Raw genomic sequence first — 13,404 nt, forward strand, 5'->3', positions numbered from 1 at the left:
ATCTTATTCCGACTCGCTTGTTTCTTCTTCTTCGGTTTTGGTTCGTTTTGCCAAGTTTCTAGGGATATATGATGTTCCCCTAATACGAGCCATCGTTTTCCACATTGGTTTAGAAAAACCTGGTGGTTTAGAGGTTCCCGGGTCATTGTTACAACTTAAGGACTTCGGGGGTTGACGATACATATAAAGTTCATCGGGGTTGGAATTAGATTTCTCTATTTTTATTTCCTTTCCCTTATTATTTTCTTTTGCCTTTTTAAATTCAGTTGGGGTAATTTCTATAACATCATCGGAATTCTCGTCGGAATCCGATTCATCGGAGAATTGGTAATCCTCCCAATATTTTGCTTCCTTGGCGGAAACACCATTGACCATAATTAACCTTGGTCGGTTGGTTGAGGATTTTCTTTTACTTAACCGTTTTATTATTTCCCCCACCGGTTCTATTTCTTCATCCGGTTCCGATTCTTCTTCCAGTTCCGATTCTTCTTCCGGTTCCGACTCTTCTTCCAGTTCCTCTTCGGGAACTTGTGAATCAGTCCACGAATCATTCCAATTTACATTTGACTCTTCATTATTATTAGGTGAGTCAATGGGACTTGTTCTAGAGTTAGACATCTATCACATAATATCAAACGCGTTAAGAGATTAATATATCACATAATATTCACATGTTAAAAATATATAGTTTCCAACAAAATTTGTTAAGCAATCATTTTTCAAGTAAACACGGTCGAAGTCCAGACTCACTAATGCATCCTAACAAACTTGATAAGACACACTAATGCAAAATTCTGGTTCTCTAAGACCAACGCTCGGATACCAACTGAAATGTCCCGTTCTTATTGATTAAAAACGTTCCATATTAATTGATTTCGTTGCGAGGTTTTGACCTCTATATGAGACGTTTTTCAAAGACTGCATTCATTTTTAAAACAAACCATAACCTTTATTTCATAAATAAAGGTTTAAAAAGCTTTACGTAGATTATCAAATAATGATAATCTAAAATATCCTGTTTACACACGACCATTACATAATGGTTTACAATACAAATATGTTACATCGAAATCAGTTTCTTGAATGCAGTTTTTACAAAATATCATACAAACATGGACTCCAAATCTTGTCCTTATTTTAGTATGCAACAGCGGAAGCTCTTAGTATTCACCTGAGAATAAACATGCTTTAAACTTCAACAAAAATGTTGGTGAGTTATAGGTTTAACCTATATATATCAAATCGTAACAATAGACCACAAGATTTCATATTTCAATACACATCCCATACATAGAGATAAAAATCATTCATATGGTGAACACCTGGTAACCGACATTAACAAGATGCATATATAAGAATATCCCCATCATTCCGGGACACCCTTCGGATATGATATAAATTTCGAAGTACTAAAGCATCCGGTACTTTGGATGGGGTTTGTTAGGCCCAATAGATCTATCTTTAGGATTCGCGTCAATTAGGGTGTCTGTTCCCTAATTCTTAGATTACCAGACTTAATAAAAAGGGGCATATTCGATTTCGATAATTCAACCATAGAATGTAGTTTCACGTACTTGTGTCTATTTTGTAAATCATTTATAAAACCTGCATGTATTCTCATCCCAAAAATATTAGATTTTAAAAGTGGGACTGTAACTCACTTTCACAGCTTTTTACTTCGTCAGGAAGTAAGACTTGGCCACTGGTTGATTCACGAACCTATAACAATATATACATATATATCAAAGTATGTTCAAAATATATTTACAACACTTTTAATATATTTTGATGTTTTAAGTTTATTAAGTCAGCTGTCCTCGTTAGTAACCTACAACTAGTTGTCCACAGTTAGATGTACAGAAATAAATCGATAAATATTATCTTGAATCAATCCACGACCCAGTGTATACGTATCTCAGTATTGATCACAACTCAAACTATATATATTTTGGAATCAACCTCAACCCTGTATAGCTAACTCCAATATTCACATATAGAGTGTCTATGGTTGTTCCGAAATATATATATATGTGTCGACATGATAGGTCGAAACATTGTATACGTGTCTATGGTATCTCAAGATTACATAATATACAATACAAGTTTATTAAGTTATGGTTGGAATAGATTTGTTACCAATTTTCACGTAGCTAAAATGAGAAAAATTATCCAATCTTGTTTTACCCATAACTTCTTCATTTTAAATCCGTTTTGAGTGAATCAAATTGCTATGGTTTCATATTGAACTCTATTTTATGAATCTAAACAGAAAAAGTATAGGTTTATAGTCGAAAAATTAAGTTACAAGTCGTTTTTGTAAAGGTAGTCATTTCAGTCGAAAGAACGACGTCTAGATGACCATTTTAGAAAACATACTTCCACTTTGAGTTTAACCATAATTTTTGGATATAGTTTCATGTTCATAATAAAAATAATTTTCTCAGAATAACAACTTTTAAATCAAAGTTTATCATAGTTTTTAATTAACTAACCCAAAACAGCCCGCGGTGTTACTACGACGGCGTAAATCCGGTTTTACGGTGTTTTTCGTGTTTCCAGGTTTTAAATCATTAAGTTAGCATATCATAAAGATATAGAACATGTGTTTAGTTGATTTTAAAAGTCAAGTTAGAAGGATTAACTTTTGTTTGCGAACAAGTTTAGAATTAACTAAACTATGTTCTAGTGATTACAAGTTTAAACCTTCGAATAAGATAGCTTTATATATATGAATCGAATGATGTTCTGAATATCATTACTACCTTAAGTTCCTTGGATAAACCTACTGGAAAAGAGAAAATTGGATCTAGCTTCAACGGATCCTTGGATGGCTCGAAGTTCTTGAAGCAGAATCATGACACGAAAACAAGTTCAAGTAAGATCATCACTTGAAATAAGATTGTTATAGTTATAGAAATTGAACCAAAGTTTGAATATGATTATTACCTTGTATTAGAATGATAACCTACTATAAGAAACAAAGATTTCTTGAGGTTGGATGATCACCTTACAAGATTGGAAGTGAGCTAGCAAACTTGAAAGTATTCTTGATTTTATGTAACTAGAACTTGTAGAATATATGAAGAACACTTAGAACTTGAAGATAGAACTTGAGAGAGATCAATTACATGAAGAAAATTGAAGAATGAAAGTGTTTGTAGGTGTTTTTGGTCGTTGGTGTATGGATTAGATATAAAGGATATGTAATTTTGTTTTCATGTAAATAAGTCATGAATGATTACTCATATTTTTGTAATTTTATGAGATATTTCATGCTAGTTGCCAAATGATGGTTCCCACATGTGTTAGGTGACTCACATGGGCTGCTAAGAGCTGATCATTGGAGTGTATATACCAATAGTACATACATCTAAAAGCTGTGTATTGTACGAGTACGAATACGGGTGCATACGAGTAGAATTGTTGATGAAACTGAACGAGGATGTAATTGTAAGCATTTTTGTTAAGTAGAAGTATTTTGATAAGTGTATTAAAGTCTTTCAAAAGTGTATAAATACATATTAAAACACTACATGTATATACATTTTAACTGAGTCGTTAAGTCATCGTTAGTCGTTACATGTAAGTGTTGTTTTGAAACCTTTAGGTTAACGATCTTGTTAAATGTTGTTAACCCAATGTTTATAATATCAAATGAGATTTTAAATTATTATATTATTATGATATTATCATGTATGAATATCTCTTAATATGATATATATACATTAAATGTCTTTACAACGATAATCGTTACATATATGTCTCGTTTAAAAATCATTAAGTTAGTAGTCTTGTTTTTACATATGTAGTTCATTGTTAATACACTTAATGATATGTTTACTTATCATAGTATCATGTTAACTATATATATATCCATATATATGTCATCATATAGTTTTTACAAGTTTTAACGTTCGTGAATCACCGGTCAACTTGGGTGGTCAATTGTCTATATGAAACATATTTCAATTAATCAAGTCTTAACAAGTTTGATTGCTTAACATGTTGAAAACATTTAATCATGTAAATATCAATCTCAATTAATATATATAAACATGGAAAAGTTCGGGTCACTACAATAATAATCATAATAATCATAATATTTAATAATAATAATAATAATAATAATAATAATAATAATAATAATAATAATAATAATAATAATAATAATAATAATAATAATAATAATAATAATAATAATAATAATAATAATACTAACAATAATAATAATAATACTAATACTTAATAATAACATTATAATATTTATAATGTTTATACTACTTATAGTAATAATTGTAATAATAACTTTAATAAATAATAATAATTAATCATAACAATAATATTAATGATCATGACAATAATAATAGAAATAAAAATAAATTGTGTATACCCTTATATGCTTTTCCTAAAAAGAATTACTGTGGATCAGGCTCGAACCCAAGACCTCCTGCTCCCATACTAACACCTTAACCAGCGAATCTATTTCTGTTTTTCTGATATATTATCTAACTTATATTTATTTAACCCAAATTCATTTTTATCTTCTTCTTCTTCATCATCAAAATTAAGTCGATCCAAATAATTCAACTTACTACAAATACGATTTAAATGCTTCAAACTATTTAGAATTAACCCATATCAAATGTTTAAAACAACTGAAAACGAAAATAAAAAAATAAAAAAAAAAATAAAAGAACATCACAGATTGCTGTAGCGACTGTCTAAAAAAAATTGATTTTTGAGTTTGCATGCGTAAAAGGTTATGATTACAACATAAAATAGTTTGTAAATCGTATATATAAACTATTAAAATCATCAATTTACCTTGAAACATAAACACGAATTCGAATTTCGCAATAAACGATTCGTTTGACTTTTTGAAACAAAACTTTGACTCTCAAATTTGAATTCAATAGAAAGATTTGGGGTTTGAGAGATTACAGATAGTTTTAATGGACAATTCCTAACAACTCTGCATATTTACATTTTGAAAAGGGTTTCAAATTCAAATTCTGGCCAAAAAGTGGAAGTTGCAGAGCGTCGAGCTGTTCTTCCTTTGTTCCTGTTTTTAAAATCAAATTTTATATGTGAAAAGTGATGTGTCTGATTAACGTAAAGGATGATAATACTCCTGATTAATCTGTATTGTTTTGTAGTGAGGATGTCGACACCAAATATTACAGCAGATACGAAATTAAATAAAAAATTATAAAGTGAAAACTATTCTAACAGATTTTGGTTTTATGTTCTTAGTTTTATCCACTGGGAATCAAATTCGTACTAATTAATACAGTAGGATAGTTACTGCAAGCAGATTTGTACCTATCTAGTTGTTATTGTAAATTTATAACTAATTGAAAATAATAATACTATTAATAATAATTATAATAATAATAATAATACTCATAATATTACTAATAATATATATACAAATACTGATATTGACATTAATTAATAATAATACTAATTGTAATAATACTAATATTATTAATGATAATAATAATATTAGTAATAGCAATACTATCAATTTTATATATATCTAATTCATATTTATAGATTTTATGACATTACTAGTATTGACATTAATATTGAAAGAAATAACAATATTGTTATAACATTATAATTATACTTGTATTACATATATGTATTATTACTTATGTATGAATTATTACTCATATATCATACAATAACTTTTATTGATTATTTGATATTTCTAGGGTATATATATATATATGTCTATATATATATATATATATATATATATATATATATCACAATAATTAGAAATCATATATATTTATATATAGGTTTACTTTTAATAATTACTTAATGATTCTGTTTTATTATTTTACATTTTTAACTCAAATTGATTAAGGTGTATTTTATTAATTCAAAATATTATATATTTACTTATATCTATATATGTATATTTACATATTTATTTACACACAACAGTTCGTGAATAGACGAGGATAGTCAAAGGTTAAATGTATTCATGTAAACATTTCAAAAATCTTGAGACTCAATTTAATAGACTTTGCTTATCGTGTCGAAAGTATATAAGATTCAAGTTTAAATTTGGTCGGAAATTCCCGGGTCATCACACATAGCTTTAGCATTCAGTTTTTCCTTAATCAGTATGAATAAATGGTTAGGTAATGTCATAGCTAACAAGGTTCTGATCTTAGGGTCAAGTCCAACATGACGCTTGTCCTCATCACCCCATCTAGATGAGGGAAGAACAACCTCTCTGCTAGGGATAGCAGGAGTGTCTATTGTAGCAGGAACGCTATCAAGTATTTCAGTAGGGATGAATGGTCCATCAGTGGCAATGCTAGGCATGAGTGGGTCAACAGACTCAAGATGGAGCAAAAACCTAGCTTTCCAGGTTTCATACTCATCTTCATCGAATTTAGGTGGTCTATTGGATGACCCATTTTCAAGGTAAGCTGAGTTTGTGTATGCAACCATGAGAGAATTCAGATCCAAGATATGAGATTATCAAGACTGAAGCTCTGATACTAGTTGTTGGTCCCTTGATAAACAACAAGAGTATTGAGGAGGGGAGGTGAATACAATTCTTTTTGATTATCTTAACTGATATAATAGTTTAGTATTCAAGCAAGTAACTTAAATAAGAGTCAAAGGTAATTTTTTAACGGTTATTCTTTATTGATACGAATCACAAAGAATTACAAATGCTTTTGGCGGAATAACAGTTGGTTGATACAGATTATACCTAAGTTATAGCTATTGAGGATATCTTAAACTATTACACGTTTGGACTGAAATGTCCCGTTCTTATTGATTAAAAACGTTCCATATTAATTGATTTCGTTGCGAGGTTTTGACCTCTATATGAGACGTTTTTCAAAGACTGCATTCATTTTTAAAACAAAGCATAACCTTTATTTCATAAATAAAGGTTTAAAAAGCTTTACGTAGATTATCAAATAATGATAATCTAAAATATCCTGTTTACACACGACCATTACATAATGGTTTACAATACAAATATGTTACATCGAAATCAGTTTCTTGAATGCAGTTTTTACAAAATATCATACAAACATGGACTCCAAATCTTGTCCTTATTTTAGTATGCAACAGCGGAAGCTCTTAGTAATCACCTGAGAATAAACATGCTTTAAACTTCAACAAAAATGTTGGTGAGTTATAGGTTTAACCTATATATATCAAATCGTAACAATAGACCACAAGATTTCATATTTCAATACACATCCCATACATAGAGATAAAAATCATTCATATGGTGAACACCTGGTAACCGACATTAACAAGATGCGTATATAAGAATATCCCCATCATTCCGGGACACCCTTCGGATATGATATAAATTTCGAAGTACTAAAGCATCCGGTACTTTGGATGGGGTTTGTTAGGCCCAATAGATCTATCTTTAGGATTCGCGTCAATTAGGGTGTCTGTTCCCTAATTCTTAGATTACCAGACTTAATAAAAAGGGGCATATTCGATTTCGATAATTCAACCATAGAATGTAGTTTCACGTACTTGTGTCTATTTTGTAAATCATTTATAAAACCTGCATGTATTCTCATCCCAAAAATATTAGATTTTAAAAGTGGGACTGTAACTCACTTTCACAGCTTTTTACTTCGTCAGGAAGTAAGACTTGGCCACTGGTTGATTCACGAACCTATAACAATATATACATATATATCAAAGTATGTTCAAAATATATTTACAACACTTTTAATATATTTTGATGTTTTAAGTTTATTAAGTCAGCTGTCCTCGTTAGTAACCTACAACTAGTTGTCCACAGTTAGATGTACAGAAATAAATCGATAAATATTATCTTGAATCAATCCACGACCCAGTGTATACGTATCTCAGTATTGATCACAACTCAAACTATATATATTTTGGAATCAACCTCAACCCTGTATAGCTAACTCCAACATTCACATATAGAGTGTCTATGGTTGTTCCGAAATATATATAGATGTGTCGACATGATAGGTCGAAACATTGTATACATGTCTATGGTATCTCAAGATTACATAATATACAATACAAGTTGATTAAGTTATGGCTGGAATAGATTTGTTACTAATTTTCACGTAGCTAAAATGAGAAAAATTATCCAATCTTGTTTTACCCATAACTTCTTCATTTTAAATCCGTTTTGAGTGAATCAAATTGCTATGGTTTCATATTGAACTCTATTTTATGAATCTAGACAGAAAAAGTATAGGTTTATAGTCGAAAAAATAAGTTACAAGTCGTTTTTGTAAAGGTAGTCATTTCAGTCGAAAGAACGACGTCTAGATGACCATTTTAGAAAACATACTTCCACTTTGAGTTTAACCATAATTTTTGGATATAGTTTCATGTTCATAATAAAAATCATTTTCTCAGAATAACAACTTTTAAATCAAAGTTTATCATAGTTTTTAATTAACTAACCCAAAACAGCCCGCGGTGTTACTACGACGGCGTAAATCCGGTTTTACGGTGTTTTTCGTGTTTCCAGGTTTTAAATCATTAAGTTAGCATATCATATAGATATAGAACATGTGTTTAGTTGATTTTAAAAGTCAAGTTAGAAGGATTAACTTTTATTTGCGAACAAGTTTAGAATTAACTAAACTATGTTCTAGTAATTACAAGTTTAAACCTTCGAATAAGATAGCTTTATATGTATGAATCGAATGATGTTATGAACATCATTACTACCTAAAGTTCCTTGGATAAACCTACTAGAAATGAGAAAAATAGATCTAGCTTCAAAGGATCCTTGGATGGCTTGAAAGTTCTTGAAGCAGAATCATGACACGAAAACAATTTCAAGTAAGATTTCCACTCGAAATAAGATTGTTATAGTTATAGAAATTGAATTAAAGTTTGAATATGATTATTACCTTGTATTAGAAAGATAACCTACTGTAAGTAACAAAGGTTTCTTGATCTTGGATGATTACTTGGAATGGATTTAGAAAACTTGGAAGTAAACTTGCAATCTTGGAAGTATTCTTGATTTTATGAAACTAGAACTTTTGGAATTTATGAAGAACACTTAGAACTTGAAGATAGAACTTGAGAGAGATTAATTAGATGAAGAAAATTGAAGAATGAAAGTGTTTGTAGGTATTTTTGGTCGTTGGTGTATGGATTAGATATAAAGGATATGTAATTTTGTTTTCATGTAAATAAGTCATGAATGATTACTCATATTTTTGTAATTTTATGAGATATTTCATGCTAGTTTCCAAATGATGGTTCCCACATGTGTTAGGTGACTCACATGGGCTGCTAAGAGCTGATCATTGGAGTGTATATACCAATAGTACATACATCTAAAACCTGTGTATTGTACGAGTACGAATACGGGTGCATACGAGTAGAATTGTTGATGAAACTGAACGAGGATGTAATTGTAAGCATTTTTGTTAAGTAGAAGTATTTTGATAAGTGTCTTGAAGTCTTTCAAAAGTGTATGAATACATATTAAAACACTACATGTATATACATTTTAACTGAGTCGTTAAGTCATCGTTAGTCGTTACATGTAAATGTTGTTTTGAAACCTTTAGGTTAACGATCTTGTTGAATGTTGTTAACCCATTGTTTATTATAACAAATGAGATGTTAAATTGTTATATTATCATGATATTATGATATATAATATATCTTAGTATGATATATATACAGTTAAATGCCGTTACAACGATAATCGTTACATATATGTCTCGTTTCGAAATTATTAAGTTAGTAGTCTTATTTTTACATATGTATTTCATTGTTAATACACTTAATAATATATTAACTTATCATTTAACATAATTAACCAAGTGTATCAATATCTTAATATGATTCATATGTACCTAGTAAGACGTTGTTATAACGATAATCGTTATATATATCGTTTTCGAGTTTCTTAAATTAATAGTCTCATTTTTATGTATATAACTCATTGTTAAAATACCTAATGAGATACATACTTATAATAAAATCATGTTAACTATATATATAACCATATATATGTCATCGTATAGTTTTTACAAGTTTTAACGTTCGTGAATCACCGGTCAACTTGGGTGGTCAATTGTCTATATGAAACTTATTTCAATTAATCAAGTCTTAACAAGTTTGATTGCTTAACATGTTGGAAACACTTAATCATGTAAATAACAATTTCATTTAATATATATATATAAACATGGAAAAGTTCGGGTCACTACATGGACTCTAAATAAATAAACCTACACCACTAGTTATTACAATAGTGGAAACTTCTATTTATAGTAGTCCTAATATCCATGTAATTGTTCTATTGTCCATTGGTACATAGGATGTCTGTCCTTGTGGGGACAACTGCAACAGAGAGCGTGCTCTCCTCTTTGGTAGCTATTTGCAGGAACATCCCAATTCGGTTTGGCACCACTATTTGAATAAACAAATAGAATGTTGGGTTCTCTAGGCGTTGACAAAGTATTACACATGTCTGCACATGCGTTAAACTTCTGCATTTCCACGTGGTCTTGTAAGGTCACTTGTCAGCCGCCGACGTGTGTCCTTTTCTGTTCAACTTTGTCTTCGACTTCTGTTGAATAGTACAATTGATGTAGACCACTCAGGAAACTACTATGCTTGTAATGGAGCATAGCTGTCTTTCTGTAGTCTGTAGTATGCTGCTTACCAGCTATGTTGGTTCTTCTATGCTGAGTCACTTGATCTTCATGATTTGCTGGGCACTCATCCTGTGCTAACTGAAGAATACTATCTACCTTGTGCTGGTAGACCAGGCAGCATACTAAACACTCGATACAGCAACATTTGCTGTCTATACATAAATAAACCTATGATGGCTGCACATAACATTTTAGTGTACATAATTGTTGTTTTGTCATAATTAAATCCTTAATTACTTTGGGGACTCAACAATATAATTTTCAGTTGCTGCCCCAAATCACGCACTACAAGAAAGTATTTCCCCGACGCTGCCTTCGACGACCATAATCACCACATAATGTCGTAGGCATTAAACCACAAAATGACAAAACTCGGACTTTTTTTGACTCATTTCCGTCGTCAATTTGACCGAAAAATTTACTAACGACGTATCATCTCCAATGTCGGCAGAAGCTTAAATAATATATTATTGTACAAAAATAATGACTCCAACACAGACTGGTATGGCAAGAACGAAAATGGCAGATCCAGCACTAGCTATCTTGTTTATATCGGTGGAACATTGTTTCTTAGGCATAACTTTGTCTTGCAATCATCGGAAGAGGCGGAATATAAGGTGGTTGCTAATGCAACCTCGGAACTAAATTGAGTCTGTAACCTGCTCTCTGACCTCTGGTCACAGCTCTACTACTCTGCTGACTTTGTACTTTGACAAAATTGGTGTTACGTATCTCTGCGCCAAACCCATATATTTCATAGCAAAATGAACCATATTTTTTTGAATTATCGCCGCCAAACCCGTATTTCGTAGCAAAATGAACCAGATTTTCATGGATTATCACTTTGTTCGGGAGAAGATTCGAGATGGTACTCTACGTGTGCAACATATAAACAATACGGATCAACCTGCGGATACCCTTGAGAAGGCTTTTCCAAGACTGTCGTTCCTCAAACTTAGTAATAAGATTGGTGTCACAAATGATACCGCCATTTTGCAGGAGCATATTAGAGATTACATAACTCGGTAATAATGTTCATTCTTATCTCATTTTGTGGTTATCTTTAGCCTTACTAACTTCCTATATTATTTTGAATTATTGATTCGTCACCAGAGATGGCTTAGAACCAATTTTTCATTATCTAATGGATCTTTTCGTTCTAATACTTTATTCAAGAGTTATTAGTATTTATCAAATATGTTCCTATCTAACGGAACACTAGATCAAATGATAAAGAAATTTCTTGAGAAACATATGACTTCTTTCTTGATGAAATGCAAATTAGATTGTATTTTCTCTATACTTGTATTGCATATAAATGGCTATTAACCAAAACGCTCATTTTCATAACCAACTATAAGGACTCACTCTCAAAAATTCGGAATTGCCATAATGCCTTTACAAGTCGCAAGCCACTCTGCGACTTTGCGACTGATCGTTCATTTCTCGGTTATGGCCGAGGTAATGCAAGTTGCGACAATGGATTTAGGCTCATGATCGAGACAACACGAGTCGCAAGGTCGCATGGTTAGCTTGCGATTTGCAACTATCCGGGTGTGGGTGCTTTTTTGTTAAGGACAATGGTAACCATAGCCCTTAGAGCAATGGTTAAACATGAATAACAAAATGATAATCATTAATATTATAACGTATTTTTGATACTTAAATTCATGAGGTCAATTTATTAATGAAAATATCAATTTTATATTGTAAATATTAACTTACGATTACTGTTTAACCATATGGCTAAACCTATAAATTACATTTACATATTTCTTCAAAACAAAAATTTTCATTACATAATGTACAATAATTTTAATAATTTTAATAATTTTAATGCATATTTAGAGATATATACTTAATTTATGAGTTTATGAAATTGACCTATGTAGTTTGTATATACACGGAAATGGGAATTAGAACACTTTACAGACTGGTTTCGAAGTTTTAAAATACAAATACATCCTTGCTTTGCCTGTTTCCCTCCGTTCTAAAACCCTCGCTCACACCACTATGACTATGGATACCAGTGGTACGGCCACAGATATTGCCCGCGCTGTCACCGCCGCCCTTGGCGGGCAATCTTCAGCCAACGATCGCAAATCGGCGATCTCTTACCTAAATTCTGTAAGTATTCTACTTCACATTAATCTCATCAATCAGCTTTTATAATGTATTCGCTTTCAGCTTCACTATATGTGTTTCATCTGCAGCACGCAAATATAGAAAATTAATTGCCACTTTGAAGAATTTATTTGAGTATGCTATGTTATGTACGGAAATGAGATGAATATGTATGCTAGTGTAGTTGGATATTAAGAATTTATTTGAGTATGCAACATAGTTTTATATATGTAGCTTGATGATAAAATTGTTGTTTATTTGTTTGTTTCTACAAGTGTTGATATTAAAATGTTAATGACTATTCCTAAATGGTACGAGTATTTATTGTAAATAAGCTTTATGGATATAGAATATGTCATGAGAAAAATAATCATCGTTTTTTTGCCTAGGGGAAATGTCATGGTTGTTTCATTTATTTAAACAAAAGGAAGGAACACATTACAAGTAATAACAGTCATCATGATTTACTTAGAAACTACAAGCTCGTATCTGTCTCTAGAATTTTATTTTTTATTTTATTAGAAAAAAAGCATTTTTAATGAAAGAGTCTTCAATTGCATTGACTAGACTTTTGGATGAAAATTCAGTATGCAACTTCTTAGGA

This window comes from Rutidosis leptorrhynchoides, chromosome 3 (genome assembly GCF_046630445.1).
Source record: "Rutidosis leptorrhynchoides isolate AG116_Rl617_1_P2 chromosome 3, CSIRO_AGI_Rlap_v1, whole genome shotgun sequence".
NCBI classification, from domain to species: Eukaryota; Viridiplantae; Streptophyta; class Magnoliopsida; order Asterales; family Asteraceae; genus Rutidosis; species Rutidosis leptorrhynchoides.